At 39.6% G+C, this 27,467-nt stretch overlaps 16 non-coding genes across 16 annotated transcripts; all 16 read right to left on the minus strand.

Annotated features, from left to right (window-relative positions):
* Nucleotides 1-3,923: 3,923 nt before the first annotated feature.
* TRNAA-AGC (transfer RNA alanine (anticodon AGC)) lies at nucleotides 3,924-3,996 on the minus strand. Its single transcript has one exon. It is a non-coding gene; the product is annotated as a tRNA-Ala (tRNA).
* A 3,091-nt stretch (nucleotides 3,997-7,087) lies between these two features.
* Nucleotides 7,088-7,160, minus strand: TRNAA-AGC (transfer RNA alanine (anticodon AGC)). The gene has a single exon. It is a non-coding gene; the product is annotated as a tRNA-Ala (tRNA).
* Nucleotides 7,161-9,299: 2,139 nt separating this feature from the next.
* On the minus strand, nucleotides 9,300-9,372 carry TRNAA-AGC (transfer RNA alanine (anticodon AGC)). Its single transcript has one exon. It is a non-coding gene; the product is annotated as a tRNA-Ala (tRNA).
* A 330-nt stretch (nucleotides 9,373-9,702) lies between these two features.
* On the minus strand, nucleotides 9,703-9,775 carry TRNAT-CGU (transfer RNA threonine (anticodon CGU)). The gene has a single exon. It is a non-coding gene; the product is annotated as a tRNA-Thr (tRNA).
* Nucleotides 9,776-10,350: 575 nt separating this feature from the next.
* On the minus strand, nucleotides 10,351-10,423 carry TRNAA-AGC (transfer RNA alanine (anticodon AGC)). The gene has a single exon. It is a non-coding gene; the product is annotated as a tRNA-Ala (tRNA).
* A 977-nt stretch (nucleotides 10,424-11,400) lies between these two features.
* Nucleotides 11,401-11,473, minus strand: TRNAA-AGC (transfer RNA alanine (anticodon AGC)). Its single transcript has one exon. It is a non-coding gene; the product is annotated as a tRNA-Ala (tRNA).
* A 4,029-nt stretch (nucleotides 11,474-15,502) lies between these two features.
* TRNAA-AGC (transfer RNA alanine (anticodon AGC)) lies at nucleotides 15,503-15,575 on the minus strand. The gene has a single exon. It is a non-coding gene; the product is annotated as a tRNA-Ala (tRNA).
* Nucleotides 15,576-15,905: 330 nt separating this feature from the next.
* On the minus strand, nucleotides 15,906-15,978 carry TRNAT-CGU (transfer RNA threonine (anticodon CGU)). Its single transcript has one exon. It is a non-coding gene; the product is annotated as a tRNA-Thr (tRNA).
* Nucleotides 15,979-16,553: 575 nt separating this feature from the next.
* TRNAA-AGC (transfer RNA alanine (anticodon AGC)) lies at nucleotides 16,554-16,626 on the minus strand. The gene has a single exon. It is a non-coding gene; the product is annotated as a tRNA-Ala (tRNA).
* A 978-nt stretch (nucleotides 16,627-17,604) lies between these two features.
* Nucleotides 17,605-17,677, minus strand: TRNAA-AGC (transfer RNA alanine (anticodon AGC)). The gene has a single exon. It is a non-coding gene; the product is annotated as a tRNA-Ala (tRNA).
* A 4,029-nt stretch (nucleotides 17,678-21,706) lies between these two features.
* TRNAA-AGC (transfer RNA alanine (anticodon AGC)) lies at nucleotides 21,707-21,779 on the minus strand. Its single transcript has one exon. It is a non-coding gene; the product is annotated as a tRNA-Ala (tRNA).
* A 330-nt stretch (nucleotides 21,780-22,109) lies between these two features.
* TRNAT-CGU (transfer RNA threonine (anticodon CGU)) lies at nucleotides 22,110-22,182 on the minus strand. Its single transcript has one exon. It is a non-coding gene; the product is annotated as a tRNA-Thr (tRNA).
* Nucleotides 22,183-22,757: 575 nt separating this feature from the next.
* Nucleotides 22,758-22,830, minus strand: TRNAA-AGC (transfer RNA alanine (anticodon AGC)). Its single transcript has one exon. It is a non-coding gene; the product is annotated as a tRNA-Ala (tRNA).
* A 2,979-nt stretch (nucleotides 22,831-25,809) lies between these two features.
* Nucleotides 25,810-25,882, minus strand: TRNAA-AGC (transfer RNA alanine (anticodon AGC)). The gene has a single exon. It is a non-coding gene; the product is annotated as a tRNA-Ala (tRNA).
* Nucleotides 25,883-26,212: 330 nt separating this feature from the next.
* On the minus strand, nucleotides 26,213-26,285 carry TRNAT-CGU (transfer RNA threonine (anticodon CGU)). The gene has a single exon. It is a non-coding gene; the product is annotated as a tRNA-Thr (tRNA).
* A 575-nt stretch (nucleotides 26,286-26,860) lies between these two features.
* Nucleotides 26,861-26,933, minus strand: TRNAA-AGC (transfer RNA alanine (anticodon AGC)). The gene has a single exon. It is a non-coding gene; the product is annotated as a tRNA-Ala (tRNA).
* Between the last annotated feature and the right edge of the window lie 534 nt (nucleotides 26,934-27,467).

Consider the following 27,467-nt stretch of genomic DNA (forward strand, 5'->3'; position numbering starts at 1 on the left):
CCCCTGTGTCTTTAATCTGCATAACATGAAAGAAGTAACCTCACTGCCTTCCACACTTTATTTGAAGTCCAATTGCCCATAACAGTGTTCAGTTCACTCCTAACTTATGCCTTACCTCCACTTATGGGATGTTTTACAGTTCAGGTTGGCCTGTTTACTACTCGAATATGAGTGATATTGTGGTGTGTTCATCTAGACTCATACCCTACCTAATCTTGAAGTTAAATTTCCCACCAATGAGAAACCAAGGGAGATACCATTTTTGATAGTTATTGCATGTCTAATGCAAGAATAATCACCAGATTATGAGAGTCCAGCAAAAATTACTCATTTTCGCCCAACGTGGAGCTCGAACCCACGACCCTGAGATTAAAAGTCTCATGCTCTACCGACTGAGCTAGCCGGGCTGCCACTTCAAGATGGTATGCAGACTAATCATTTTTTATGAAGGAAATCCAGTCCTGGACAATTTTTGGGAGTTATTGCAGGTCTAATGCAAGATTAATCTCCATATTATGAGAGTCAATGCAATATTCAGGCAAAAATTACTAGTTTTCGCCCAACGTGGGGCTCGAACCCACGACCCTGAGATTAAGAGGCTCATGCTCTACCGACTGAGCTAGGCGAGCTCCCTCCTTAAGACAGTATGCAGACCAATCCCTTTTTGTGTAAAAAATCAAATCCTGGATATTCCTCTACTCTTGTTTTGCAAGGAAAGCCAGATTTATACATCCTTCAGAGGACAGAGTGTCAAAAAAAATAAGAGAAAATGAAAACGGAAGTTGTGAGAACTTCATTTTGAGATTGCATAAGAATTCAAATTCCTCTCACATGCTAAAGAATACCTGAACCCTTTTTATTAAACCACTTTAGTTGTTATAATGAGACCATATTTGAAAGCCATCTGTGATTTTTCTGTTCTTACTCTGCAATGACCATGGGCAATGACAAGTTAAAAATAAAATGTATGCAAATTTTATAATGGAGAATGCGGGCATCAATCCCGCTACCTCGCGCATGCTAAGCGAGCGCTCTACCATTTGAGCTAATTCCCCTGTGTGTTTAATCTGCATAACATGAAAAAAGTAACCTCACTGCCTTCCACACTTTATTTGCAGTCCAATTGCCCATAACAGTGTTCAGTTCACTCCTAACTTATGCCTTACCTCCACTTATGGGATGTTTTACAGTTCAGGTTGGCCTGTTTACTACTCGAATATGAGTGATATTGTGGTGTGTTCATCTAGACTCATACCCTACCTAATCTTGAAGTTAAATTTCCCACCAATGAGAAACCAAGGGAGATACCATTTTTGATAGTTATTGCATGTCTAATGCAAGAATAATCACCAGATTATGAGAGTCCAGCAAAAATTACTCATTTTCGCCCGACGTGGGGCTCGAACCCACGACCCTGAGATTAAGAGTCTCATGCTCTACCGACTGAGCTAGCCAGGCTCCCACTTCAAGATGGTATGCAGACTAATCATTTTTTATGAAGGAAATCCATTCCTGGACAATTTTTGGGAGTTATTGCAGGTCTAATGCAAGATTAATCTCCATATTATGAGAGTCAATGCAATATTCATGCAAAAATTACTCGTTTTCGCACAACGTGGGGCTCGAACCCACGACCCTGAGATTAAGAGTCTCATGCTCTACCGACTGAGCTAGCCGGGCTCCCTCCTTAAGACAGTATGCAGACCAATCCCTTTTTGTGAAGAAAATCAAATCCTGGATATTCCTCTACTCTTGTTTTGCAAGGAAAGCCTGATTTATACATCCTTCAGAGGACAGAGTGTCAAAAAAAATAAGAGAAAATGAAAATGGAAGTTGTGAAAACTTCATTTTGAGATTGCATAAGAATTCAAATTCCTCTCATATGCTAAAGAATACCTGAACCCTTTTGATTAAACCACTTTAGTTGTTATAATGAGACCATATTTGAAAGCCATCTGTGATTTTTCTGTTCTTACTCTGCAATGACCTAGGCAATGACAAGTTAAAAATAAAATGTATGCAAATTTTATAATGGGGAATGCAGGCATCGAGCCCGCTACCTCGCGCATGATAAGCGAGCGCTTTACTATTTGAGCTAATTCCCCTGTGTGTTTAATCTGCATAACATGAAAAAAGTAACCTTAAAGCGTTCCACACTTTATTTGAAGTCCAATTGCCCATAACAGTGTTCAGTTCACTCCTAACTTATGCCTTACCTCCACTTATGGGATGTTTTACAGTTCAGGTTGGCCTGTTTACTACTCGAATATGAGTGATATTGCGCTGTGTTCATCTAGACTCATACCCTAGCTAATCTTGAAGTTAAATTTCCCACCAATGAGAAACCAAGGGAGATACCATTTCTGATAGTTATTGCATGTCTAATGCAAGAATATTCACCAGATTATGAGAGTCAATGCAATAATCCAGCAAAAATTACTCATTTTCGCCCAACGTGGGGCTCGAACCCACGACCCTGAGATTAAGAGTCTCATGCTCTACCGACTGAGCTAGCCTGGCTCCCTCCTTAAGACAGTATGCAGACCAATCCCTTTTTGTGAAAAAAATCAAATCCTGGATATTCCTCTACTCTTGTTTTGCAAGGAAAGCCAGATTTATACATCCTTCAGAGGACAGAGTGTCCAAAAAAATAAGAGAAAATGAAAATGGAAGTTGTGAGAACTTCATTTTGAGATTGCATAAGAATTCAAATTCCTCTCACATGCTAAAGAATACCTGAACCCTTTTGATTAAACCACTTTAGTTGTTATAATGAGACCATATTTGAAAGCCATCTGTGATTTTTCTGTTCTTACTCTGCAATGACCTTGGCAATGACAAGTTAAAAATAAAATGTATGCAAATTTTATAATGGAGAATGCGGGCATCAAGCCCGCTACCTCTTGCATGCTAAGCGAGCTCTTTACTATTTGAGCTAATTCCCCTGTGTGTTTAATCTGCATAACATGAAAAAAGTAACCTTACTGAGTTCCACACTTTATTTGAAGTCCGAGTGCCCATAACAGTGTTCAGTTCACTCCTAACTTATGCCTTACCTCCACTTATGGGATGTTTTACAGTTCAGGTTGGCCTGTTTACTACTCGAATATGAGTGATATTGTGGTGTGTTCATCTAGACTCATACCCTACCTAATCTTGAAGTTAAATTTCCCACCAATGAGAAACCAAGGGAGATACCATTTTTGATAGTTATTGCATGTCTAATGCAAGAATAATCACCAGATTATGAGAGTCCAGCAAAAATTACTCATTTTCGCCCAACGTGGAGCTCGAACCCACGACCCTGAGATTAAAAGTCTCATGCTCTACCGACTGAGCTAGCCGGGCTCCCACTTCAAGATGGTATGCAGACTAATCATTTTTTATGAAGGAAATCCAGTCCTGGACAATTTTTGGGAGTTATTGCAGGTCTAATGCAAGATTAATCTCCATATTATGAGAGTCAATGCAATATTCAGGCAAAAATTACTCGTTTTCGCCCAACGTGGGGCTCGAACCCACGACCCTGAGATTAAGAGTCTCATGCTCTACCGACTGAGCTAGCCGGGCTCCCTCCTTAAGACAGTATGCAGACCAATCCCTTTTTGTGAAAAAAATCAAATCCTGGATATTCCTCTACTCTTGTTTTGCAAGGAAAGCCAGATTTATACATCCTTCAGAGGACAGAGTGTCAAAAAAAGTAAGAGAAAATGAAAATGGAAGTTGTGAGAACTTCATTTTGAGATTGCATAAGAATTCAAATTCCTCTCACATGCTAAAGAATACCTGAACCCTTTTTATTAAACCACTTTAGTTGTTATAATGAGACCATATTTGAAAGCCATCTGTGATTTTTCTGTTCTTACTCTGCAATGACCATGGGCAATGACAAGTTAAAAATAAAATGTATGCAAATTTTATAATGGAGAATGCGGGCATCGATCCCGCTACCTCTCGCATGCTAAGCGAGCGCTCTACCATTTGAGCTAATTCCCCTGTGTGTTTAATCTGCATAACATGAAAAAAGTAACCTCACTGCCTTCCACACTTTATTTGCAGTCCAATTGCCCATAACAGTGTTCAGTTCACTCCTAACTTATGCCTTACCTCCACTTATGGGATGTTTTACAGTTCAGGTTGGCCTGTTTACTACTCGAATATGAGTGATATTGTGGTGTGTTCATCTAGACTCATACCCTACCTAATCTTGAAGTTAAATTTCCCACCAATGAGAAACCAAGGGAGATACCATTTTTGATAGTTATTGCATGTCTAATGCAAGAATAATCACCAGATTATGAGAGTCCAGCAAAAATTACTCATTTTCGCCCGACGTGGGGCTCGAACCCACGACCCTGAGATTAAGAGTCTCATGCTCTACCGACTGAGCTAGCCAGGCTCCCACTTCAAGATGGTATGCAGACTAATCATTTTTTATGAAGGAAATCCATTCCTGGACAATTTTTGGGAGTTATTGCAGGTGTAATGCAAGATTAATCTCCATATTATGAGAGTCAATGCAATATTCATGCAAAAATTACTCGTTTTCGCACAACGTGGGGCTCGAACCCACGACCCTGAGATTAAGAGTCTTATGCTCTACCGACTGAGCTAGCCGGGCTCCCTCCTTAAGACAGTATGCAGACCAATCCCTTTTTGTGAAGAAAATCAAATCCTGGATATTCCTCTACTCTTGTTTTGCAAGGAAAGCCTGATTTATACATCCTTCAGAGGACAGAGTGTCAAAAAAAATAAGAGAAAATGAAAATGGAAGTTGTGAAAACTTCATTTTGAGATTGCATAAGAATTCAAATTCCTCTCATATGCTAAAGAATACCTGAACCCTTTTGATTAAACCACTTTAGTTGTTATAATGAGACCATATTTGAAAGCCATCTGTGATTTTTCTGTTCTTACTCTGCAATGACCTTGGCAATGACAAGTTAAAAATAAAATGTATGCAAATTTTATAATGGAGAATGCGGGCATCAAGCCCGCTACCTCTTGCATGCTAAGCGAGCTCTTTACTATTTGAGCTAATTCCCCTGTGTGTTTAATCTGCATAACATGAAAAAAGTAACCTTACTGAGTTCCACACTTTATTTGAAGTCCGAGTGCCCATAACAGTGTTCAGTTCACTCCTAACTTATGCCTTACCTCCACTTATGGGATGTTTTACAGTTCAGGTTGGCCTGTTTACTACTCGAATATGAGTGATATTGCGCTGTGTTCATCTAGACTCATACCCTAGCTAATCTTGAAGTTAAATTTCCCACCAATGAGAAACCAAGGGAGATACCATTTCTGATAGTTATTGCATGTCTAATGCAAGAATATTCACCAGATTATGAGAGTCAATGCAATAATCCAGCAAAAATTACTCATTTTCGCCCAACGTGGGGCTCGAACCCACGACCCTGAGATTAAGAGTCTCATGCTCTACCGACTGAGCTAGCCGGGCTCCCACTTCAAGATGGTATGCAGACTAATCATTTTTTATGAAGGAAATCCATTCCTGGACAATTTTTGGGAGTTATTGCAGGTCTAATGCAAGATTAATCTCCATATTATGAGAGTCAATGCAATATTTAGGAAAAAATTACTCGTTTTCGCCCAACGTGGGGCTCGAACCCACGACCCTGAGGATAAGAGTCTCATGCTCTACCGACTGAGCTAGCCGGGCTCCCTCCTTAAGACAGTATGCAGACCAATCCCTTTTTGTGAAAAAAATCAAATCCTGGATATTCCTCTACTCTTGTTTTGCAAGGAAAGCCAGATTTATACATCCTTCAGAGGACAGAGTGTCAAAAAAAATAAGAGAAAATGAAAATGGAAGTTGTGAGAACTTCATTTTGAGATTGCATAAGAATTCAAATTCCTCTCACATGCTAAAGAATACCTGAACCCTTTTGATTAAACCACTTTAGTTGTTATAATGAGACCATATTTGAAAGCCATCTGTGATTTTTCTGTTCTTACTCTGCAATGACCATGGGCAATGACAAGTTAAAAATAAAATGTATGCAAATTTTAAAATGGAAAATGCGGGCATCGATCCCACTACCTCTCGCATGCTAAGCGAGCGCTCTACCATTTGAGCTAATTCCCCTGTGTCTTTAATCTGCATAACATGAAAAAAGTAACCTCACTGCCTTCCACACTTTATTTGAAGTCCAATTGCCCATAACAGTGTTCAGTTCACTCCTAACTTATGCCTTACCTCCACTTATGGGATGTTTTACAGTTCAGGTTGGCCTGTTTACTACTCGAATATGAGTGATATTGTGGTGTGTTCATCTAGACTCATACCCTACCTAATCTTGAAGTTAAATTTCCCACCAATGAGAAACCAAGGGAGATACCATTTTTGATAGTTATTGCATGTCTAATGCAAGAATAATCACCAGATTATGAGAGTCCAGCAAAAATTACTCATTTTCGCCCAACGTGGAGCTCGAACCCACGACCCTGAGATTAAAAGTCTCATGCTCTACCGACTGAGCTAGCCGGGCTGCCACTTCAAGATGGTATGCAGACTAATCATTTTTTATGAAGGAAATCCAGTCCTGGACAATTTTTGGGAGTTATTGCAGGTCTAATGCAAGATTAATCTCCATATTATGAGAGTCAATGCAATATTCAGGCAAAAATTACTAGTTTTCGCCCGACGTGGGGCGCGAACCCACGACCCTGAGATTAAGAGTCTCATGCTCTACCGACTGAGCTAGGCGAGCTCCCTCCTTAAGACAGTATGCAGACCAATCCCTTTTTGTGTAAAAAATCAAATCCTGGATATTCCTCTACTCTTGTTTTGCAAGGAAAGCCAGATTTATACATCCTTCAGAGGACAGAGTGTCAAAAAAAATAAGAGAAAATGAAAACGGAAGTTGTGAGAACTTCATTTTGAGATTGCATAAGAATTCAAATTCCTCTCACATGCTAAAGAATACCTGAACCCTTTTTATTAAACCACTTTAGTTGTTATAATGAGACCATATTTGAAAGCCATCTGTGATTTTTCTGTTCTTACTCTGCAATGACCATGGGCAATGACAAGTTAAAAATAAAATGTATGCAAATTTTATAATGGAGAATGCGGGCATCGATCCCGCTACCTCTCGCATGCTAAGCGAGCGCTCTACCATTTGAGCTAATTCCCCTGTGTGTTTAATCTGCATAACATGAAAAAAGTAACCTTACTGAGTTCCACACTTTATTTGAAGTCCGAGTGCCCATAACAGTGTTCAGTTCACTCCTAACTTATGCCTTACCTCCACTTATGGGATGTTTTACAGTTCAGGTTGGGCTGTTTACTACTCGAATATGAGTGATATTGCGCTGTGTTCATCTAGACTCATACCCTAGCTAATCTTGAAGTTAAATTTCCCACCAATGAGAAACCAAGGGAGATACCATTTCTGATAGTTATTGCATGTCTAATGCAAGAATATGTACCAGATTATGAGAGTCAATGCAATAATCCAGCAAAAATTACTCATTTTCGCCCAACGTGGGGCTCGAACCCACAACCCTGAGATTAAGAGTCCCATGCTCTACCGACTGAGCTAGCCGGGCTCCCACTTCAAGATGGTATGCAGACTAATCATTTTTTATGAAGGAAATCCATTCCTGGACAATTTTTGGGAGTTATTGCAGGTCTAATGCAAGATTAATCTCCATATTATGAGAGTCAATGCAATATTTAGGAAAAAATTACTCGTTTTCACCCAACGTGGGGCTCGAACCCACGACCCTGAGATTAAGAGTCTCATGCTCTACCGACTGAGCTAGCCGGGCTCCCTCCTTAAGCGATATGCAGACCAATCCCTTTTTGTGAAAAAAATCAAATCCTGGATATTCCTCTACTCTTGTTTTGCAAGGAAAGCCAGATTTATACATCCTTCAGAGGACAGAGTGTCAAAAAAAATAAGAGAAAATGAAAATGGAAGTTGTGAGAACTTCATTTTGAGATTGCATAAGAATTCAAATTCCTCTCACATGCTAAAGAATACCTGAACCCTTTTGATTAAACCACTTTAGTTGTTATAATGAGACCATATTTGAAAGCCATCTGTGATTTTTCTGTTCTTACTCTGCAATGACCATGGGCAATGACAAGTTAAAAATAAAATGTATGCAAATTTTATAATGGAGAATGCGGGCATCGATCCCACTACCTCTCGCATGCTAAGCGAGCGCTCTACCATTTGAGCTAATTCCCCTGTGTCTTTAATCTGCATAACATGAAAAAAGTAACCTCACTGCCTTCCACACTTTATTTGAAGTCCAATTGCCCATAACAGTGTTCAGTTCACTCCTAACTTATGCCTTACCTCCACTTATGGGATGTTTTACAGTTCAGGTTGGCCTGTTTACTACTCGAATATGAGTGATATTGTGGTGTGTTCATCTAGACTCATACCCTACCTAATCTTGAAGTTAAATTTCCCACCAATGAGAAACCAAGGGAGATACCATTTTTGATAGTTATTGCATGTCTAATGCAAGAATAATCACCAGATTATGAGAGTCCAGCAAAAATTACTCATTTTCGCCCAACGTGGAGCTCGAACCCACGACCCTGAGATTAAAAGTCTCATGCTCTACCGACTGAGCTAGCCGGGCTCCCACTTCAAGATGGTATGCAGACTAATCATTTTTTATGAAGGAAATCCAGTCCTGGACAATTTTTGGGAGTTATTGCAGGTCTAATGCAAGATTAATCTCCATATTATGAGAGTCAATGCAATATTCAGGCAAAAATTACTCGTTTTCGCCCAACGTGGGGCTCGAACCCACGACCCTGAGATTAAGAGTCTCATGCTCTACCGACTGAGCTAGCCGGGCTCCCTCCTTAAGACAGTATGCAGACCAATCCCTTTTTGTGAAAAAAATCAAATCCTGGATATTCCTCTACTCTTGTTTTGCAAGGAAAGCCAGATTTATACATCCTTCAGAGGACAGAGTGTCAAAAAAAGTAAGAGAAAATGAAAATGGAAGTTGTGAGAACTTCATTTTGAGATTTATTTATTTATTTATTTATTTTTGATATTTGTAAAGCGCATCGTTTACCCGTAGGCATCTTGGAGATTGCATAAGAATTCAAATTCTGTCTTGGAGATTGCATAAGAATTCAAATTCCTCTCACATGCTAAAGAATACCTGAACCCTTTTGATTAAACCACTTTAGTTGTTATAATGAGACCATATTTGAAAGCCATCTGTGATTTTTCTGTTCTTACTCTGCAATGACCATGGGCAATGACAAGTTAAAAATAAAATGTATGCAAATTTTATAATGGAGAATGCGGGCATCGATCCCGCTACCTCTCGCATGCTAAGCGAGCGCTCTACCATTTGAGCTAATTCCCCTGTGTGTTTAATCTGCATAACATGAAAAAAGTAACCTCACTGCCTTCCACACTTTATTTGCAGTCCAATTGCCCATAACAGTGTTCAGTTCACTCCTAACTTATGCCTTACCTCCACTTATGGGATGTTTTACAGTTCAGGTTGGCCTGTTTACTACTCGAATATGAGTGGTATTGTGGTGTGTTCATCTAGACTCATACCCTACCTAATCTTGAAGTTAAATTTCCCACCAATGAGAAACCAAGGGAGATACCATTTTTGATAGTTATTGCATATCTAATGCAAGAATAATCACCAGAATATGAGAGTCCAGCAAAAATTTCTCATTTTCGCCCGACGTGGGGCTCGAACCCACGACCCTGAGATTACGAGTCTCATGCTCTACCGACTGAGCTAGCCAGGCTCCCACTTCAAGATGGTATGCAGACTAATCATTTTTTATGAAGGAAATCCATTCCTGGACAATTTTTGGGAGTTATTGCAGGTCTAATGCAAGATTAATCTCCATATTATGAGAGTCAATGCAATATTCAGGCAAAAATTACTCGTTTTCGCCCAACGTGGGGCTCGAACCCACGACCCTGAGATTAAGAGTCTCATGCTCTACCGACTGAGCTAGCCGGGCTCCCTCCTTAAGACAGTATGCAGACCAATCCCTTTTTGTGAAAAAAATCAAATCCTGGATATTCCTCTACTCTTGTTTTGCAAGGAAAGCCAGATTTATACATCCTTCAGAGGACAGAGTGTCAAAAAAAATAAGAGAAAATGAAAATGGAAGTTGTGAGAACTTCATTTTGAGATTGCATAAGAATTCAAATTCCTCTCACATGCTAAAGAATATCTGAACCCTTTTGATTAAACCACTTTAGTTGTTATAATGAGACCATATTTGAAAGCCATCTGTGATTTTTCTGTTCTTACTCTGCAATGACCATGGGCAATGACAAGTTAAAAATAAAATGTATGCAAATTTTATAATGGAGAATGCGGGCATCGATCCCGCTACCTCTCGCATGCTAAGCGAGCGCTCTACCATTTGAGCTAATTCCCCTGTGTGTTTAATCTGCATAACATGAAAAAAGTAACCTCACTGCCTTCCACACTTTATTTGAAGTCCAATTGCCCATAACAGAGTTCAGTTCACTCCTAACTTATGCCTTACCTCCACTTATGGGATGTTTTACAGTTCAGGTTGGCCTGTTTACTACTCGAATATGAGTGATATTGTGGTGTGTTCATCTAGACTCATACCCTACCTAATCTTGAAGTTAAATTTCCCACCAATGAGAAACCAAGGGAGATACCATTTTTGATAGTTATTGCATGTCTAATGCAAGAATAATCACCAGATTATGAGAGTCCAGCAAAAATTACTCATTTTCGCCCAACGTGGAGCTCGAACCCACGACCCTGAGATTAAAAGTCTCATGCTCTACCGACTGAGCTAGCCGGGCTGCCACTGCAAGATGGTATGCAGACTAATCATTTTTTATGAAGGAAATCCAGTCCTGGACAATTTTTGGGAGTTATTGCAGGTCTAATGCAAGATTAATCTCCATATTATGAGAGTCAATGCAATATTCAGGCAAAAATTACTAGTTTTCGCCCAACGTGGGGCTCGAACCCACGACCCTGAGATTAAGAGTCTCATGCTCTACCGACTGAGCTAGGCGAGCTCCCTCCTTAAGACAGTATGCAGACCAATCCCTTTTTGTGTAAAAAATCAAATCCTGGATATTCCTCTACTCTTGTTTTGCAAGGAAAGCCAGATTTATACATCCTTCAGAGGACAGAGTGTCAAAAAAATAAGAGAAAATGAAAACGGAAGTTGTGAGAACTTCATTTTGAGATTGCATAAGAATTCAAATTCCTCTCACATGCTAAAGAATACCTGAACCCTTTTTATTAAACCACTTTAGTTGTTATAATGAGACCATATTTGAAAGCCATCTGTGATTTTTCTGTTCTTACTCTGCAATGACCATGGGCAATGACAAGTTAAAAATAAAATGTATGCAAATTTTATAATGGAGAATGCGGGCATCGATCCCGCTACCTCTCGCATGCTAAGCGAGCGCTCTACCATTTGAGCTAATTCCCCTGTGTGTTTAATCTGCATAACATGAAAAAAGTAACCTCACTGCCTTCCACACTTTATTTGCAGTCCAATTGCCCATAACAGTGTTCAGTTCACTCCTAACTTATGCCTTACCTCCACTTATGGGATGTTTTACAGTTCAGGTTGGCCTGTTTACTACTCGAATATGAGTGATATTGTGGTGTGTTCATCTAGACTCATACCCTACCTAATCTTGAAGTTAAATTTCCCACCAATGAGAAACCAAGGGAGATACCATTTTTGATAGTTATTGCATGTCTAATGCAAGAATAATCACCAGATTATGAGAGTCCAGCAAAAATTACTCATTTTCGCCCGACGTGGGGCTCGAACCCACGACCCTGAGATTAAGAGTCTCATGCTCTACCGACTGAGCTAGCCAGGCTCCCACTTCAAGATGGTATGCAGACTAATCATTTTTTATGAAGGAAATCCATTCCTGGACAATTTTTGGGAGTTATTGCAGGTCTAATGCAAGATTAATCTCCATATTATGAGAGTCAATGCAATATTCATGCAAAAATTACTCGTTTTCGCACAACGTGGGGCTCGAACCCACGACCCTGAGATTAAGAGTCTCATGCTCTACCGACTGAGCTAGCCGGGCTCCCTCCTTAAGACAGTATGCAGACCAATCCCTTTTTGTGAAGAAAATCAAATCCTGGATATTCCTCTACTCTTGTTTTGCAAGGAAAGCCTGATTTATACATCCTTCAGAGGACAGAGTGTCAAAAAAAATAAGAGAAAATGAAAATGGAAGTTGTGAAAACTTCATTTTGAGATTGCATAAGAATTCAAATTCCTCTCATATGCTAAAGAATACCTGAACCCTTTTGATTAAACCACTTTAGTTGTTATAATGAGACCATATTTGAAAGCCATCTGTGATTTTTCTGTTCTTACTCTGCAATGACCTAGGCAATGACAAGTTAAAAATAAAATGTATGCAAATTTTATAATGGAGAATGCGGGCATCGAGCCCGCTACCTCGCGCATGATAAGCGAGCGCTTTACTATTTGAGCTAATTCCCCTGTGTGTTTAATCTGCATAACATGAAAAAAGTAACCTTACTGCGTTCCACACTTTATTTGAAGTCCAATTGCCCATAACAGTGTTCAGTTCACTCCTAACTTATGCCTTACCTCCACTTATGGGATGTTTTACAGTTCAGGTTGGCCTGTTTACTACTCGAATATGAGTGATATTGCGCTGTGTTCATCTAGACTCATACCCTAGCTAATCTTGAAGTTAAATTTCCCACCAATGAGAAACCAAGGGAGATACCATTTCTGATAGTTATTGCATGTCTAATGCAAGAATATTCACCAGATTATGAGAGTCAATGCAATAATCCAGCAAAAATTACTCATTTTCGCCCAACGTGGGGCTCGAACCCACGACCCTGAGATTAAGAGTCTCATGCTCTACCGACTGAGCTAGCCGGGCTCCCTCCTTAAGACAGTATGCAGACCAATCCCTTTTTGTGAAAAAAATCAAATCCTGGATATTCCTCTACTCTTGTTTTGCAAGGAAAGCCAGATTTATACATCCTTCAGAGGACAGAGTGTCCAAAAAAATAAGAGAAAATGAAAATGGAAGTTGTGAGAACTTCATTTTGAGATTGCATAAGTATTCAAATTCCTCTCACATGCTAAAGAATACCTGAACCCTTTTGATTAAACCACTTTAGTTGTTATAATGAGACCATATTTGAAAGCCATCTGTGATTTTTCTGTTCTTACTCTGCAATGACCTTGGCAATGACAAGTTAAAAATAAAATGTATGCAAATTTTATAATGGAGAATGCGGGCATCAAGCCCGCTACCTCTTGCATGCTAAGCGAGCTCTTTACTATTTGAGCTAATTCCCCTGTGTGTTTAATCTGCATAACATGAAAAAAGTAACCTTACTGAGTTCCACACTTTATTTGAAGTCCGAGTGCCCATAACAGTGTTCAGTTCACTCCTAACTTATGCCTTACCTCCACTTATGGGATGTTTTACAGTTCAGGTTGGGCTGTTTACTACTCGAATATGAGTGATATTGCGCTGTGTTCATCTAGACTCATACCCTAGCTAATCTTGAAGTTAAATTTCCCACCAATGAGAAACCAAGGGAGATACCATTTCTGATAGTTATTGCATGTCTAATGCAAGAATATTCACCAGATTATGAGAGTCAATGCAATAATCCAGCAAAAATTACTCATTTTCGCCCAACGTGGGGCTCGAACCCACAACCCTGAGATTAAGAGTCCCATGCTCTACCGACTGAGCTAGCCGGGCTCCCACTTCAAGATGGTATGCAGACTAATCATTTTTTATGAAGGAAATCCATTCCTGGACAATTTTTGGGAGTTATTGCAGGTCTAATGCAAGATTAATCTCCATATTATGAGAGTCAATGCAATATTTAGGAAAAAATTACTCGTTTTCACCCAACGTGGGGCTCGAACCCACGACCCTGAGATTAAGAGTCTCATGCTCTACCGACTGAGCTAGCCGGGCTCCCTCCTTAAGCGATATGCAGACCAATCCCTTTTTGTGAAAAAAATCAAATCCTGGATATTCCTCTACTCTTGTTTTGCAAGGAAAGCCAGATTTATACATCCTTCAGAGGACAGAGTGTCAAAAAAAATAAGAGAAAATGAAAATGGAAGTTGTGAGAACTTCATTTTGAGATTGCATAAGAATTCAAATTCCTCTCACATGCTAAAGAATACCTGAACCCTTTTGATTAAACCACTTTAGTTGTTATAATGAGACCATATTTGAAAGCCATCTGTGATTTTTCTGTTCTTACTCTGCAATGACCATGGGCAATGACAAGTTAAAAATAAAATGTATGCAAATTTTATAATGGAGAATGCGGGCATCGATCCCACTACCTCTCGCATGCTAAGCGAGCGCTCTACCATTTGAGCTAATTCCCCTGTGTCTTTAATCTGCATAACATGAAAAAAGTAACCTCACTGCCTTCCACACTTTATTTGAAGTCCAATTGCCCATAACAGTGTTCAGTTCACTCCTAACTTATGCCTTACCTCCACTTATGGGATGTTTTACAGTTCAGGTTGGCCTGTTTACTACTCGAATATGAGTGATATTGTGGTGTGTTCATCTAGACTCATACCCTACCTAATCTTGAAGTTAAATTTCCCACCAATGAGAAACCAAGGGAGATACCATTTTTGATAGTTATTGCATGTCTAATGCAAGAATAATCACCAGATTATGAGAGTCCAGCAAAAATTACTCATTTTCGCCCAACGTGGAGCTCGAACCCACGACCCTGAGATTAAAAGTCTCATGCTCTACCGACTGAGCTAGCCGGGCTCCCACTTCAAGATGGTATGCAGACTAATCATTTTTTATGAAGGAAATCCAGTCCTGGACAATTTTTGGGAGTTATTGCAGGTCTAATGCAAGATTAATCTCCATATTATGAGAGTCAATGCAATATTCAGGCAAAAATTACTCGTTTTCGCCCAACGTGGGGCTCGAACCCACGACCCTGAGATTAAGAGTCTCATGCTCTACCGACTGAGCTAGCCGGGCTCCCTCCTTAAGACAGTATGCAGACCAATCCCTTTTTGTGAAAAAAATCAAATCCTGGATATTCCTCTACTCTTGTTTTGCAAGGAAAGCCAGATTTATACATCCTTCAGAGGACAGAGTGTCAAAAAAAGTAAGAGAAAATGAAAATGGAAGTTGTGAGAACTTCATTTTGAGATTTATTTATTTATTTATTTATTTTTGATATTTGTAAAGCGCATCGTTTACCCGTAGGCATCTTGGAGATTGCATAAGAATTCAAATTCTGTCTTGGAGATTGCATAAGAATTCAAATTCCTCTCACATGCTAAAGAATACCTGAACCCTTTTGATTAAACCACTTTAGTTGTTATAATGAGACCATATTTGAAAGCCATCTGTGATTTTTCTGTTCTTACTCTGCAATGACCATGGGCAATGACAAGTTAAAAATAAAATGTATGCAAATTTTATAATGGAGAATGCGGGCATCGATCCCGCTACCTCTCGCATGCTAAGCGAGCGCTCTACCATTTGAGCTAATTCCCCTGTGTGTTTAATCTGCATAACATGAAAAAAGTAACCTCACTGCCTTCCACACTTTATTTGCAGTCCAATTGCCCATAACAGTGTTCAGTTCACTCCTAACTTATGCCTTACCTCCACTTATGGGATGTTTTACAGTTCAGGTTGGCCTGTTTACTACTCGAATATGAGTGGTATTGTGGTGTGTTCATCTAGACTCATACCCTACCTAATCTTGAAGTTAAATTTCCCACCAATGAGAAACCAAGGGAGATACCATTTTTGATAGTTATTGCATATCTAATGCAAGAATAATCACCAGAATATGAGAGTCCAGCAAAAATTTCTCATTTTCGCCCGACGTGGGGCTCGAACCCACGACCCTGAGATTACGAGTCTCATGCTCTACCGACTGAGCTAGCCAGGCTCCCACTTCAAGATGGTATGCAGACTAATCATTTTTTATGAAGGAAATCCATTCCTGGACAATTTTTGGGAGTTATTGCAGGTCTAATGCAAGATTAATCTCCATATTATGAGAGTCAATGCAATATTCAGGCAAAAATTACTCGTTTTCGCCCAACGTGGGGCTCGAACCCACGACCCTGAGATTAAGAGTCTCATGCTCTACCGACTGAGCTAGCCGGGCTCCCTCCTTAAGACAGTATGCAGACCAATCCCTTTTTGTGAAAAAAATCAAATCCTGGATATTCCTCTACTCTTGTTTTGCAAGGAAAGCCAGATTTATACATCCTTCAGAGGACAGAGTGTCAAAAAAAATAAGAGAAAATGAAAATGGAAGTTGTGAGAACTTCATTTTGAGATTGCATAAGAATTCAAATTCCTCTCACATGCTAAAGAATATCTGAACCCTTTTGATTAAACCACTTTAGTTGTTATAATGAGACCATATTTGAAAGCCATCTGTGATTTTTCTGTTCTTACTCTGCAATGACCATGGGCAATGACAAGTTAAAAATAAAATGTATGCAAATTTTATAATGGAGAATGCGGGCATCGATCCCGCTACCTCTCGCATGCTAAGCGAGCGCTCTACCATTTGAGCTAATTCCCCTGTGTGTTTAATCTGCATAACATGAAAAAAGTAACCTCACTGCCTTCCACACTTTATTTGAAGTCCAATTGCCCATAACAGAGTTCAGTTCACTCCTAACTTATGCCTTACCTCCACTTATGGGATGTTTTACAGTTCAGGTTGGCCTGTTTACTACTCGAATATGAGTGATATTGTGGTGTGTTCATCTAGACTCATACCCTACCTAATCTTGAAGTTAAATTTCCCACCAATGAGAAACCAAGGGAGATACCATTTTTGATAGTTATTGCATGTCTAATGCAAGAATAATCACCAGATTATGAGAGTCCAGCAAAAATTACTCATTTTCGCCCAACGTGGAGCTCGAACCCACGACCCTGAGATTAAAAGTCTCATGCTCTACCGACTGAGCTAGCCGGGCTGCCACTTCAAGATGGTATGCAGACTAATCATTTTTTATGAAGGAAATCCAGTCCTGGACAATTTTTGGGAGTTATTGCAGGTCTAATGCAAGATTAATCTCCATATTATGAGAGTCAATGCAATATTCAGGCAAAAATTACTAGTTTTCGCCCAACGTGGGGCTCGAACCCACGACCCTGAGATTAAGAGTCTCATGCTCTACCGACTGAGCTAGGCGAGCTCCCTCCTTAAGACAGTATGCAGACCAATCCCTTTTTGTGTAAAAAATCAAATCCTGGATATTCCTCTACTCTTGTTTTGCAAGGAAAGCCAGATTTATACATCCTTCAGAGGACAGAGTGTCAAAAAAAATAAGAGAAAATGAAAACGGAAGTTGTGAGAACTTCATTTTGAGATTGCATAAGAATTCAAATTCCTCTCACATGCTAAAGAATACCTGAACCCTTTTTATTAAACCACTTTAGTTGTTATAATGAGACCATATTTGAAAGCCATCTGTGATTTTTCTGTTCTTACTCTGCAATGACCATGGGCAATGACAAGTTAAAAATAAAATGTATGCAAATTTTATAATGGAGAATGCGGGCATCGATCCCGCTACCTCTCGCATGCTAAGCGAGCGCTCTACCATTTGAGCTAATTCCCCTGTGTGTTTAATCTGCATAACATGAAAAAAGTAACCTCACTGCCTTCCACACTTTATTTGCAGTCCAATTGCCCATAACAGTGTTCAGTTCACTCCTAACTTATGCCTTACCTCCACTTATGGGATGTTTTACAGTTCAGGTTGGCCTGTTTACTACTCGAATATGAGTGATATTGTGGTGTGTTCATCTAGACTCATACCCTACCTAATCTTGAAGTTAAATTTCCCACCAATGAGAAACCAAGGGAGATACCATTTTTGATAGTTATTGCATGTCTAATGCAAGAATAATCACCAGATTATGAGAGTCCAGCAAAAATTACTCATTTTCGCCCGACGTGGGGCTCGAACCCACGACCCTGAGATTAAGAGTCTCATGCTCTACCGACTGAGCTAGCCAGGCTCCCACTTCAAGATGGTATGCAGACTAATCATTTTTTATGAAGGAAATCCATTCCTGGACAATTTTTGGGAGTTATTGCAGGTCTAATGCAAGATTAATCTCCATATTATGAGAGTCAATGCAATATTCATGCAAAAATTACTCGTTTTCGCACAACGTGGGGCTCGAACCCACGACCCTGAGATTAAGAGTCTCATGCTCTACCGACTGAGCTAGCCGGGCTCCCTCCTTAAGACAGTATGCAGACCAATCCCTTTTTGTGAAGAAAATCAAATCCTGGATATTCCTCTACTCTTGTTTTGCAAGGAAAGCCTGATTTATACATCCTTCAGAGGACAGAGTGTCAAAAAAAATAAGAGAAAATGAAAATGGAAGTTGTGAAAACTTCATTTTGAGATTGCATAAGAATTCAAATTCCTCTCATATGCTAAAGAATACCTGAACCCTTTTGATTAAACCACTTTAGTTGTTATAATGAGACCATATTTGAAAGCCATCTGTGATTTTTCTGTTCTTACTCTGCAATGACCTAGGCAATGACAAGTTAAAAATAAAATGTATGCAAATTTTATAATGGAGAATGCGGGCATCGAGCCCGCTACCTCGCGCATGATAAGCGAGCGCTTTACTATTTGAGCTAATTCCCCTGTGTGTTTAAGCTGCATAACATGAAAAAAGTAACCTTACTGCGTTCCACACTTTATTTGAAGTCCAATTGCCCATAACAGTGTTCAGTTCACTCCTAACTTATGCCTTACCTCCACTTATGGGATGTTTTACAGTTCAGGTTGGCCTGTTTACTACTCGAATATGAGTGATATTGCGCTGTGTTCATCTAGACTCATACCCTAGCTAATCTTGAAGTTAAATTTCCCACCAATGAGAAACCAAGGGAGATACCATTTCTGATAGTTATTGCATGTCTAATGCAAGAATATTCACCAGATTATGAGAGTCAATGCAATAATCCAGCAAAAATTACTCATTTTCGCCCAACGTGGGGCTCGAACCCACGACCCTGAGATTAAGAGTCTCATGCTCTACCGACTGAGCTAGCCGGGCTCCCTCCTTAAGACAGTATGCAGACCAATCCCTTTTTGTGAAAAAAATCAAATCCTGGATATTCCTCTACTCTTGTTTTGCAAGGAAAGCCAGATTTATACATCCTTCAGAGGACAGAGTGTCCAAAAAAATAAGAGAAAATGAAAATGGAAGTTGTGAGAACTTCATTTTGAGATTGCATAAGTATTCAAATTCCTCTCACATGCTAAAGAATACCTGAACCCTTTTGATTAAACCACTTTAGTTGTTATAATGAGACCATATTTGAAAGCCATCTGTGATTTTTCTGTTCTTACTCTGCAATGACCTTGGCAATGACAAGTTAAAAATAAAATGTATGCAAATTTTATAATGGAGAATGCGGGCATCAAGCCCGCTACCTATTGCATGCTAAGCGAGCTCTTTACTATTTGAGCTAATTCCCCTGTGTGTTTAATCTGCATAACATGAAAAAAGTAACCTTACTGAGTTCCACACTTTATTTGAAGTCCGAGTGCCCATAACAGTGTTCAGTTCACTCCTAACTTATGCCTTACCTCCACTTATGGGATGTTTTACAGTTCAGGTTGGGCTGTTTACTACTCGAATATGAGTGATATTGCGCTGTGTTCATCTAGACTCATACCCTAGCTAATCTTGAAGTTAAATTTCCCACCAATGAGAAACCAAGGGAGATACCATTTCTGATAGTTATTGCATGTCTAATGCAAGAATATTCACCAGATTATGAGAGTCAATGCAATAATCCAGCAAAAATTACTCATTTTCGCCCAACGTGGGGCTCGAACCCACAACCCTGAGATTAAGAGTCCCATGCTCTACCGACTGAGCTAGCCGGGCTCCCACTTCAAGATGGTATGCAGACTAATCATTTTTTATGAAGGAAATCCATTCCTGGACAATTTTTGGGAGTTATTGCAGGTCTAATGCAAGATTAATCTCCATATTATGAGAGTCAATGCAATATTTAGGAAAAAATTACTCGTTTTCACCCAACGTGGGGCTCGAACCCACGACCCTGAGATTAAGAGTCTCATGCTCTACCGACTGAGCTAGCCGGGCTCCCTCCTTAAGCGATATGCAGACCAATCCCTTTTTGTGAAAAAAATCAAATCCTGGATATTCCTCTACTCTTGTTTTGCAAGGAAAGCCAGATTTATACATCCTTCAGAGGACAGAGTGTCAAAAAAAATAAGAGAAAATGAAAATGGAAGTTGTGAGAACTTCATTTTGAGATTGCATAAGAATTCAAATTCCTCTCACATGCTAAAGAATACCTGAACCCTTTTGATTAAACCACTTTAGTTGTTATAATGAGACCATATTTGAAAGCCATCTGTGATTTTTCTGTTCTTACTCTGCAATGACCATGGGCAATGACAAGTTAAAAATAAAATGTATGCAAATTTTATAATGGAGAATGCGGGCATCGATCCCACTACCTCTCGCATGCTAAGCGAGCGCTCTACCATTTGAGCTAATTCCCCTGTGTCTTTAATCTGCATAACATGAAAAAAGTAACCTCACTGCCTTCCACACTTTATTTGAAGTCCAATTGCCCATAACAGTGTTCAGTTCACTCCTAACTTATGCCTTACCTCCACTTATGGGATGTTTTACAGTTCAGGTTGGCCTGTTTACTACTCGAATATGAGTGATATTGTGGTGTGTTCATCTAGACTCATACCCTACCTAATCTTGAAGTTAAATTTCCCACCAATGAGAAACCAAGGGAGATACCATTTTTGATAGTTATTGCATGTCTAATGCAAGAATAATCACCAGATTATGAGAGTCCAGCAAAAATTACTCATTTTCGCCCAACGTGGAGCTCGAACCCACGACCCTGAGATTAAAAGTCTCATGCTCTACCGACTGAGCTAGCCGGGCTCCCACTTCAAGATGGTATGCAGACTAATCATTTTTTATGAAGGAAATACAGTCCTGGACAATTTTTGGGAGTTATTGCAGGTCTAATGCAAAATTAATCTCCATATTATGAGAGTCAATGCAATATTCAGGCAAAAATTACTCGTTTTCGCCCAACGTGGGGCTCGAACCCACGACCCTGAGATTAAGAGTCTCATGCTCTACCGACTGAGCTAGCCGGGCTCCCTCCTTAAGACAGTATGCAGACCAATCCCTTTTTGTGAAAAAAATCAAATCCTGGATATTCCTCTACTCTTGTTTTGCAAGGAAAGCCAGATTTATACATCCTTCAGAGGACAGAGTGTCAAAAAAAGTAAGAGAAAATGAAAATGGAAGTTGTGAGAACTTCATTTTGAGATTTATTTATTTATTTATTTATTTTTGATATTTGTAAAGCGCATCGTTTACCCGTAGGCATCTTGGAGATTGCATAAGAATTCAAATTCCGTCTTGGAGATTGCATAAGAATTCAAATTCCTCTCACATGCTAAAGAATACCTGAACCCTTTTGATTAAACCACTTTAGTTGTTATAATGAGACCATATTTGAAAGCCATCTGTGATTTTTCTGTTCTTACTCTGCAATGACCATGGGCAATGACAAGTTAAAAATAAAATGTATGCAAATTTTATAATGGAGAATGCGGGCATCGATCCCGCTACCTCTCGCATGCTAAGCGAGCGCTCTACCATTTGAGCTAATTCCCCTGTGTGTTTAATCTGCATAACATGAAAAAAGTAACCTCACTGCCTTCCACACTTTATTTGCAGTCCAATTGCCCATAACAGTGTTCAGTTCACTCCTAACTTATGCCTTACCTCCACTTATGGGATGTTTTACAGTTCAGGTTGGCCTGTTTACTACTCGAATATGAGTGGTATTGTGGTGTGTTCATCTAGACTCATACCCTACCTAATCTTGAAGTTAAATTTCCCACCAATGAGAAACCAAGGGAGATACCATTTTTGATAGTTATTGCATATCTAATGCAAGAATAATCACCAGAATATGAGAGTCCAGCAAAAATTTCTCATTTTCGCCCGACGTGGGGCTCGAACCCACGACCCTGAGATTACGAGTCTCATGCTCTACCGACTGAGCTAGCCAGGCTCCCACTTCAAGATGGTATGCAGACTAATCATTTTTTATGAAGGAAATCCATTCCTGGACAATTTTTGGGAGTTATTGCAGGTCTAATGCAAGATTAATCTCCATATTATGAGAGTCAATGCAATATTCAGGCAAAAATTACTCGTTTTCGCCCAACGTGGGGCTCGAACCCACGACCCTGAGATTAAGAGTCTCATGCTCTACCGACTGAGCTAGCCGGGCTCCCTCCTTAAGACAGTATGCAGACCAATCCCTTTTTGTGAAAAAAATCAAATCCTGGATATTCCTCTACTCTTGTTTTGCAAGGAAAGCCAGATTTATACATCCTTCAGAGGACAGAGTGTCAAAAAAAATAAGAGAAAATGAAAATGGAAGTTGTGAGAACTTCATTTTGAGATTGCATAAGAATTCAAATTCCTCTCACATGCTAAAGAATATCTGAACCCTTTTGATTAAACCACTTTAGTTGTTATAATGAGACCATATTTGAAAGCCATCTGTGATTTTTCTGTTCTTACTCTGCAATGACCATGGGCAATGACAAGTTAAAAATAAAATGTATGCAAATTTTATAATGGAGAATGCGGGCATCGATCCCGCTACCTCTCGCATGCTAAGCGAGCGCTCTACCATTTGAGCTAATTCCCCTGTGTGTTTAATCTGCATAACATGAAAAAAGTAACCTCACTGCCTTCCACACTTTATTTGAAGTCCAATTGCCCATAACAGAGTTCAGTTCACTCCTAACTTATGCCTTACCTCCACTTATGGGATGTTTTACAGTTCAGGTTGGCCTGTTTACTACTCGAATATGAGTGATATTGTGGTGTGTTCATCTAGACTCATACCCTACCTAATCTTGAAGTTAAATTTCCCACCAATGAGAAACCAAGGGAGATACCATTTTTGATAGTTATTGCATGTCTAATGCAAGAATATTCACCAGATTATGAGAGTCAATGCAATAATCCAGCAAAAATTACTCATTTTCGCCCAACGTGGGGCTCGAACCCACGACCCTGAGATTAAGAGTCTCATGCTCTACCGACTGAGCTAGCCGGGCTCCCTCCTTAAGACAGTATGCAGACCAATCCCTTTTTGTGAAAAAAATCAAATCCTGGATATTCCTCTACTCTTGTTTTGCAAGGAAAGCCAGATTTATACATCCTTCAGAGGACAGAGTGTCCAAAAAAATAAGAGAAAATGAAAATGGAAGTTGTGAGAACTTCATTTTGAGATTGCATAAGTATTCAAATTCCTCTCACATGCTAAAGAATACCTGAACCCTTTTGATTAAACCACTTTAGTTGTTATAATGAGACCATATTTGAAAGCCATCTGTGATTTTTCTGTTCTTACTCTGCAATGACCTTGGCAATGACAAGTTAAAAATAAAATGTATGCAAATTTTATAATGGAGAATGCGGGCATCAAGCCCGCTACCTCTTGCATGCTAAGCAAGCTCTTTACTATTTGAGCTAATTCCCCTGTGTGTTTAATCTGCATAACATGAAAAAAGTAACCTTACTGAGTTCCACACTTTATTTGAAGTCCGAGTGCCCATAACAGTGTTCAGTTCACTCCTAACTTATGCCTTACCTCCACTTATGGGATGTTTTACAGTTCAGGTTGGGCTGTTTACTACTCGAATATGAGTGATATTGCGCTGTGTTCATCTAGACTCATACCCTAGCTAATCTTGAAGTTAAATTTCCCACCAATGAGAAACCAAGGGAGATACCATTTCTGATAGTTATTGCATGTCTAATGCAAGAATATTCACCAGATTATGAGAGTCAATGCAATAATCCAGCAAAAATTACTCATTTTCGCCCAACGTGGGGCTCGAACCCACAACCCTGAGATTAAGAGTCCCATGCTCTACCGACTGAGCTAGCCGGGCTCCCACTTCAAGATGGTATGCAGACTAATCATTTTTTATGAAGGAAATCCATTCCTGGACAATTTTTGGGAGTTATTGCAGGTCTAATGCAAGATTAATCTCCATATTATGAGAGTCAATGCAATATTTAGGAAAAAATTACTCGTTTTCACCCAACGTGGGGCTCGAACCCACGACCCTGAGATTAAGAGTCTCATGCTCTACCGACTGAGCTAGCCGGGCTCCCTCCTTAAGCGATATGCAGACCAATCCCTTTTTGTGAAAAAAATCAAATCCTGGATATTCCTCTACTCTTGTTTTGCAAGGAAAGCCAGATTTATACATCCTTCAGAGGACAGAGTGTCAAAAAAAATAAGAGAAAATGAAAATGGAAGTTGTGAGAACTTCATTTTGAGATTGCATAAGAATTCAAATTCCTCTCACATGCTAAAGAATACCTGAACCCTTTTGATTAAACCACTTTAGTTGTTATAATGAGACCATATTTGAAAGCCATCTGTGATTTTAATGTTCTTACTCTGCAATGACCATGGGCAATGACAAGTTAAAAATAAAATGTATGCAAATTTTATAATGGAGAATGCGGGCATCGATCCCACTACCTCTCGCATGCTAAGCGAGCGCTCTACCATTTGAGCTAATTCCCCTGTGTCTTTAATCTGCATAACATGAAAAAAGTAACCTCACTGCCTTCCACACTTTATTTGAAGTCCAATTGCCCATAACAGTGTTCAGTTCACTCCTAACTTATGCCTTACCTCCACTTATGGGATGTTTTACAGTTCAGGTTGGCCTGTTTACTACTCGAATATGAGTGATATTGTGGTGTGTTCATCTAGACTCATACCCTACCTAATCTTGAAGTTAAATTTCCCACCAATGAGAAACCAAGGGAGATACCATTTTTGATAGTTATTGCATGTCTAATGCAAGAATAATCACCAGATTATGAGAGTCCAGCAAAAATTACTCATTTTCGCCCAACGTGGAGCTCGAACCCACGACCCTGAGATTAAAAGTCTCATGCTCTACCGACTGAGCTAGCCGGGCTCCCACTTCAAGATGGTATGCAGACTAATCATTTTTTATGAAGGAAATCCAGTCCTGGACAATTTTTGGGAGTTATTGCAGGTCTAATGCAAGATTAATCTCCATATTATGAGAGTCAATGCAATATTCAGGCAAAAATTACTCGTTTTCGCCCAACGTGGGGCTCGAACCCACGACCCTGAGATTAAGAGTCTCATGCTCTACCGACTGAGCTAGCCGGGCTCCCTCCTTAAGACAGTATGCAGACCAATCCCTTTTTGTGAAAAAAATCAAATCCTGGATATTCCTCTACTCTTGTTTTGCAAGGAAAGCCAGATTTATACATCCTTCAGAGGACAGAGTGTCAAAAAAAGTAAGAGAAAATGAAAATGGAAGTTGTGAGAACTTCATTTTGAGATTTATTTATTTATTTATTTATTTTTGATATTTGTAAAGCGCATCGTTTACCCGTAGGCATCTTGGAGATTGCATAAGAATTCAAATTCCGTCTTGGAGATTGCATAAGAATTCAAATTCCTCTCACATGCTAAAGAATACCTGAACCCTTTTGATTAAACCACTTTAGTTGTTATAATGAGACCATATTTGAAAGCCATCTGTGATTTTTCTGTTCTTACTCTGCAATGACCATGGGCAATGACAAGTTAAAAATAAAATGTATGCAAATTTTATAATGGAGAATGCGGGCATCGATCCCGCTACCTCTCGCATGCTAAGCGAGCGCTCTACCATTTGAGCTAATTCCCCTGTGTGTTTAATCTGCATAACATGAAAAAAGTAACCTCACTGCCTTCCACACTTTATTTGCAGTCCAATTGCCCATAACAGTGTTCAGTTCACTCCTAACTTATGCCTTACCTCCACTTATGGGATGTTTTACAGTTCAGGTTGGCCTGTTTACTACTCGAATATGAGTGGTATTGTGGTGTGTTCATCTAGACTCATACCCTACCTAATCTTGAAGTTAAATTTCCCACCAATGAGAAACCAAGGGAGATACCATTTTTGATAGTTATTGCATATCTAATGCAAGAATAATCACCAGAATATGAGAGTCCAGCAAAAATTTCTCATTTTCGCCCGACGTGGGGCTCGAACCCACGACCCTGAGATTACGAGTCTCATGCTCTACCGACTGAGCTAGCCAGGCTCCCACTTCAAGATGGTATGCAGACTAATCATTTTTTATGAAGGAAATCCATTCCTGGACAATTTTTGGGAGTTATTGCAGGTCTAATGCAAGATTAATCTCCATATTATGAGAGTCAATGCAATATTCAGGCAAAAATTACTCGTTTTCGCCCAACGTGGGGCTCGAACCCACGACCCTGAGATTAAGAGTCTCATGCTCTACCGACTGAGCTAGCCGGGCTCCCTCCTTAAGACAGTATGCAGACCAATCCCTTTTTGTGAAAAAAATCAAATCCTGGATATTCCTCTACTCTTGTTTTGCAAGGAAAGCCAGATTTATACATCCTTCAGAGGACAGAGTGTCAAAAAAAATAAGAGAAAATGAAAATGGAAGTTGTGAGAACTTCATTTTGAGATTGCATAAGAATTCAAATTCCTCTCACATGCTAAAGAATATCTGAACCCTTTTGATTAAACCACTTTAGTTGTTATAATGAGACCATATTTGAAAGCCATCTGTGATTTTTCTGTTCTTACTCTGCAATGACCATGGGCAATGACAAGTTAAAAATAAAATGTATGCAAATTTTATAATGGAGAATGCGGGCATCGATCCCGCTACCTCTCGCATGCTAAGCGAGCGCTCTACCATTTGAGCTAATTCCCCTGTGTGTTTAATCTGCATAACATGAAAAAAGTAACCTCACTGCCTTCCACACTTTATTTGAAGTCCAATTGCCCATAACAGAGTTCAGTTCACTCCTAACTTATGCCTTACCTCCACTTATGGGATGTTTTACAGTTCAGGTTGGCCTGTTTACTACTCGAATATGAGTGATATTGTGGTGTGTTCATCTAGACTCATACCCTACCTAATCTTGAAGTTAAATTTCCCACCAATGAGAAACCAAGGGAGATACCATTTTTGATAGTTATTGCATGTCTAATGCAAGAATAATCACCAGATTATGAGAGTCCAGCAAAAATTACTCATTTTCGCCCAACGTGGAGCTCGAACCCACGACCCTGAGATTAAAAGTCTCATGCTCTACCGACTGAGCTAGCCGGGCTGCCACTTCAAGATGGTATGCAGACTAATCATTTTTATGAAGGAAATCCAGTCCTGGACAATTTTTGGGAGTTATTGCAGGTCTAATGCAAGATTAATCTCCATATTATGAGAGTCAATGCAATATTCAGG

This window comes from Lissotriton vulgaris, chromosome 1_1, assembly GCF_964263255.1.
Source record: "Lissotriton vulgaris chromosome 1_1, aLisVul1.2, whole genome shotgun sequence".
Taxonomy (NCBI): Eukaryota; Metazoa; Chordata; class Amphibia; order Caudata; family Salamandridae; genus Lissotriton; species Lissotriton vulgaris.